Below are 5,860 nucleotides of genomic sequence, written 5' to 3'. Positions count from 1 at the left end.
GAAATGGGAATCAAGCACAATGTGGGGACTGACTGTGGGCTTCATTTACTTAGGCTCCTGCTGCCCCTATCCCAGGGTTCCTTGAGGAGCTGACTCTGCCCTGGGGCTGGCATTTTTCTCCATCTTCACTCATTCCTGCATTACTGCATATTTCCCCCTGGGCCTGACCTAGTGTGACCTCTTGTCCAAAGTGGAACCTGACCCGCTGACCAGCTCTTTGCTGCCTCCTCCTCTGAAGGCTGCACCTGCTCCTAGCGGAGAAGACAAGTCAGAATCACCTACCCCCCACCCCTTGACTTTGGGAATTCCTACTCCCTGCAGATGTCCCTGTAGATCCCTCCCCGTGATACCCATTTGATAGTGGCAACCCCTTCCATTAAGTGTTCACTTTGCATAGTGAAGTTTAGAAACCTGGTCATCCTCCTGGTGTGTTTTTACCCCACTCACAAGTGATTTCCAAATGGATTGGTGAGTAGAGCCTGATCTGGGAGAGAATCTGCTTCTTCCTGGTTTATAAGTGTGACGTTATACAGTGGATTTTTGAAACCACCCTGTTATTTGCAGTACAATTTTAATGGGGTGTCTCTTTTGAAACTGACCACTGAACACATAACGCTGATGAGTGAACTTGCCTAGGTCGACAAAAACCAAAGCCTGCCCCATAAGTAGTAGATGAGGAAATGCTATTGAAATAACAGTAAGTAAACATCTACATAATCTGAATTCCTGTAAATTCTGGAGTCCTTCTAGAAAGTGTAAAATAGTTGCTTGGTAGACATGCTACCATTTAATAATAATAATAAATAGTTCACCACCGTTCCTTTGACTCTTGTTTGTATACCTGCCTCAGGGGAAAATCAGTACGCCTTGTTTGGAGCTGTTCAGATGTTCAGGCATTTGCAGTCGTATGGTGGGTAGCAGAGACTCTCATGTTAAGATTGTGATGATACACCAAATGGAAGCTGAAAATTCTCAATATACTGTGATTATAGGGGTTTTTAAAAGGGAAATGAAGAAAAGTGCTATCGAGTGAAGTAGGGCAAACCACTCCTGCAAAGATTTACAGGGTCCTTTTGAAAAATAGTTGTGACCTTGTATCAGAAAGCATCTGTTACATAGTAGGTTCTTGAAAATGTTGGCAAATTTCAAGGTAAAACTGGTGTTCTCAGAAACCCCTCAAAGAAACAAAGAGAGTTGTTGTCACAAACAATTACAATAATCGTTCTTTATTGAGCATCTACTATGTAACATTTTATGAGAGAGACTTCAAGTGCTGACTCTCCTTCCTGGACACATGGGAAGGCTACTTTGCCCAGTTCGCTTGTAGTTAGGAAGGCTCATTGACTGACCCTTGCCTCTGAAATATAAGCAGAAGCAATGTTTGTCACTTACAGGATAAGACATTTGAGAGTTAGTATGCCACCACCATGCTTTCTCCTCTATTCAGCAGCAAACATGGAGACCTCATGTTGAGAAGTGGAACTACAGTATGGACGCTGTCATGGTCTCGGGGTCACCTGGTAACAAAGATCTGCCAAATCACATCAAAATTGATGTGGACAAGAAATAAATTTTCGTTGTGTTAAGCCATTCAGATTTCAGTTGCTGTCTGTTGCATCAGTCTAAGCTTTTTCATACATAGATGTGCTATAAAAATATATTGTGATTTTTAAATATGATGAGTAGTCATGGACATATTCTTCCACTACCCTTTGCCACTTAATAAAATAAATGCAGGAATTCCCCATGACAACACATGTATATCTACTTCACTTCCTTAACTACTCTCATAGCATGAATGTGCCATGATTAATTTAAACAGTCTCCTCCTGATGGACATGTATGTTGTTTTCCATTTGTTGCTATGATTTATAGAACTGAAATCAACGTTTTGGACATGAATTATTGGGCTAAAATGCATGGTTTCTGATAGGAAAATGTCTTAGTTTCTGTCATGGATTGAATTGTGTCCCCCCAAAATATCTCTCAGTTTGGCTAGGTCATGATTCCAAGTGTTGTATGATTGTCTACCATTTTGTAATCTGATGTGATTTCCCTGTGTGTTGTATATTCTATTACGATGATGTAATAAGATGGATTAGCAGCAGTTATATTGATGAGATCTACAAGATTAGATAGTATCTTAAGCCCATCTCTTTTGAGATATAAAAGAGAGAAGCAAGCAGAAAGACATGGGGACCTCATACCACCAAGAAAGCAATGCAGGGAGCAGAGCACGTCCTTTGGACCTGAGGTTCCTGGGCAGAGAAGCTCCCAGACCAAGGGAAGACTGATTCATCACAAGGACCTTCCTCCAGAGCCGACGAAGAGAAAAAGCCTTCCCCTGGAGCTGACGCCCTGAATTTGGACTTGGAGCCTACTAGATTGTGAGAGAATAAATTTCTCTCTGTTAAAGCCGTCCACTTGTAGTATTTCTATTAGAACAGCACTAGATGACTAAGACAGTTTCTTAGGCTGCCATAACAAAATACCACAAAATGGATGGCTTTAAATAACAAATACTTATATTTTCATAGTTCCGAAGGATTGGAATCCAAATCAGGATATTGGCCATGACAATTCCTTCTGGGAACTTTGAGAGAGGAATTGTTTCATGCTTCTAGTTTCTGGTGGCTTCCAGCAATCCTTGGTGTTCCTTTGCTGCTTATAGATGCATCTGCCTCTGTTGTCACATGATGTCTGTCTTCCTTCTGGATGTGTCTCTATTTCCATGTCTGTTCTCCTCGTTTATAAGATGTCACTCAGAAGGGATTAGGACAAAGACTCACTCTACTCCGGTGTGACTTAACTGATAATATCGTCAAAGACAGACCCTATTTCCCCAAGCAAGATCACATTCACAGGCACAGGGGTTAAGACTTCAACATATCTTTTTTTTTTTTTTTAAATTATGTTTATTGAAGTATAATTTGTATATAAAGTTCAACCATTAAGCATACAATTAAATGAGTTTTGGCAAACATATATAGTTGTGTAACCACAACGTCAATTGAGATATAGATAATTTCCATTATCAGAAAAAGTTCCCTCTTGTCCCTTTGCAGTCAAACCCCTCCCCCTATGTCAGCCCCTGGCAACCACTGATCTACGTTCTGTCAATATAGTTTTGCCTTTTCTAGATATTTGAGTGATTTACGGTTTTTGGTGTTATGGATAAAGCTGCCCCTCAAAAGTTTCCTATTGTTCCTTCCTCTCTCCCTTTCCTGCCCTCTTCCCTCAGGCAACTGCTGACCTACTTTCTGTCACTATAGATTAGATTGTTTCTTATAAAAAATTAAGAGAATGGAATTATACCACAGAATGTACTCTTTTCTTTGTCTGAGTTTGTCCACTAAGCATAATTATTTTTAAATCTATTCGCGTTGTTACATGTCAACAGTTTTTTCCTTTTTATATTGAGTAATATTCCATTATATGTGTATAACACAATTGACTATTGTTTTACCTGTTGGTAGACATTTGGTTTGTTTCCAGCCTATTACAATTGAAGCTGCTATGAACGTCCACGTACAAGGCTTTGTATGACCATGTGGTTTCTTTTCTTTGGGGGTGAATTCCTAGGAGTCCAATGGCTAGGTTACATGGTACTTGTATGTTTAACTTTTTAAGAAACTGACAAACTGTTTTACAAAGTAGTTGCACCATTTTTTCAATCCCACCAGTAGTACGTGAGAACTCCAGTTTCTCCATATCCTCCATAATACTTTACATGGTCAGTGTTCTATTTTAGCCAACTTAATATATGTGTTGTGTTTTCTCATTGTGATTTTAATTTTTATTTTCCTAATAGCTAATGGTGCTGACACCTTTTCACATGTTTATTTGACATTCAAATACCTTCTCTGGTGATGCATCATTTCAAATATTTTGCCCTTTTTATTTATTTATTTATATTTGGCTGATTTTTCTCTCATTAGTGAGTTTTGAAAGTTCTTTACCTGTCATCAGCTGTTATTACTTTCAAACTCAGAAATGATGAATGAATGTATGAATGAATGCATCTCTCTGTCACAACACAAGAATGTGATCTGAGAAAACTAATTCATTTGCTTTTCCTTCAGGATTATCTACAAATTAAAGAAGGAAAAAAGTGTAATAATTAACACAACCTAATCATATTCTAAAATGATGGTGCAGGCATCAGTTTAGGTATATTTTTTAGTTAAATACTATTGAACTTAAAAGCATGATTTTCTTACGATCTTCTTATGCCTAAGATTAACTTACTCATTTATTTAGTCATCCAGGTCATCTGTAGTTCTCAACAGAAAACACTAAGGTAAATAATTTATTGTATTAATTTATTCTTGACACATAATCAAATCCATCAATATCAGTCCCAGACAGAAATATCTAAGAAAGTGAGTTTTTAAATTTAAATTTTTTGAGACTTAACAACTTGAGGAAGCTTGTAAATACATCTTATAATTTTACTGAACAAAGTCCTCTCCTCATCACTTTCCTCACAGCATCCTTTATCTGCTTGTTCCTGAGACTATAGATGATAGGATTCAAGAATGGAGGCACCATGGGATAGAACATGGAAAGGATCATTTCCTGAATGGTTGCAGAGATTAAAGATGGCCTTAGGCACACTAAGACCCTGAGGTGAGGAAGACTGACACCACGATGATGTGCAGAACAGAGGTGCAAAAGGCCTCAGCCCAGTCACTTCCCTTTTGTAGCTTTAGCAAAGTAGAAAATATGTGAATATAAGACATCGTGATAAAGGCAAAACAGTCACCACCAGTCAGTCACAAGACCGGCAGCAATAATTATTAGCTCATTGCTGAATGTCTCAGAGCAAGAGAGGTTAAGCAGAGAGGGGATGTCACAGAACTGAGATATCACATTGGACTTGCAGGAAGGCAACTTGAATGTTATGGCAGCTTGAAAACCTGGCCATTAATTAAGGAGGCCAATGTCATTTGGAAGGAGACCCGAGGGCTCATGATCACAGGGTAGTGAAGTGTTTTGCAGATGGCAATAAAGTGGCCACGGGACATGATGGTGAGGAACATCGGCTCTACATACACACAGAAGACCAGAAGGAGGATCTGAGACACACGTCCAGCCCTCGAAATGGCTATGTTGTCCAACGAGGAGTTAACACATGCTTTGGGGATAGAGACTGAAATGTAGCAAACATCCAAGATGGAGTGATTCCTAAGCAAGAAGTACCTGGGGGTGTGAATTCCAGTCTAGGGTGATGACAGTAACAATGAGAAGATTCCCTATCAATGTCACCAGGTACATCAGTAAGATTAACATTGCATTCAAGACCTATGTCTTAGTTATCTAGTGCTGCTGTAACAGAAGTACCACAAATGGATGGCTTTAACAAACAGAAATTGATTTCCTCACAGGAAAAAAAAAAAAAAAAAAACCAAGACCACTGCCTTTGAGTCAATTCCGACTCATAGTGACCCTAGAGGACAGAGAAGAACTGCCCCATAGAGTTTCCAGGGAGCACCTGGTGGATTCAAACTGCCGACCTTTTGGTTAGCAGATGTAGCTCTTAACAACTACGCCACCAGGGTTTTCACCCCAAGGTAAAGTAGGCTAAAAGTCCAAATTCAAGGCATGAGCTCCAGAAAAAGGTATTCTGTCTCTGTTGGCTCTAGAGGAAGGTCTTTCTCATTAATCCTCCCCTGGACTAGGAGATTCTTCGCACAGGAACCCTGGGTCCAAAGACACGCTCTGCTCCAGGCACTGCTTTCTTGGTGGTTTGAGGTCCCCCGTCTCTCTGCTCACTTCTCTCTTTTATATCCCAAAAGAGATTGGCTCAAGACACAATCTAACCTTGTAGATTGAGTCTTGCCTCATCAACATAACTGCC

The sequence above is a fragment of the Trichechus manatus genome, unplaced genomic scaffold (genome assembly GCF_000243295.1).
Source record: "Trichechus manatus latirostris isolate Lorelei unplaced genomic scaffold, TriManLat1.0 scaffold00159, whole genome shotgun sequence".
Lineage (NCBI taxonomy): Eukaryota > Metazoa > Chordata > Mammalia > Sirenia > Trichechidae > Trichechus > Trichechus manatus.
This window is presented reverse-complemented; position numbering follows the sequence as displayed.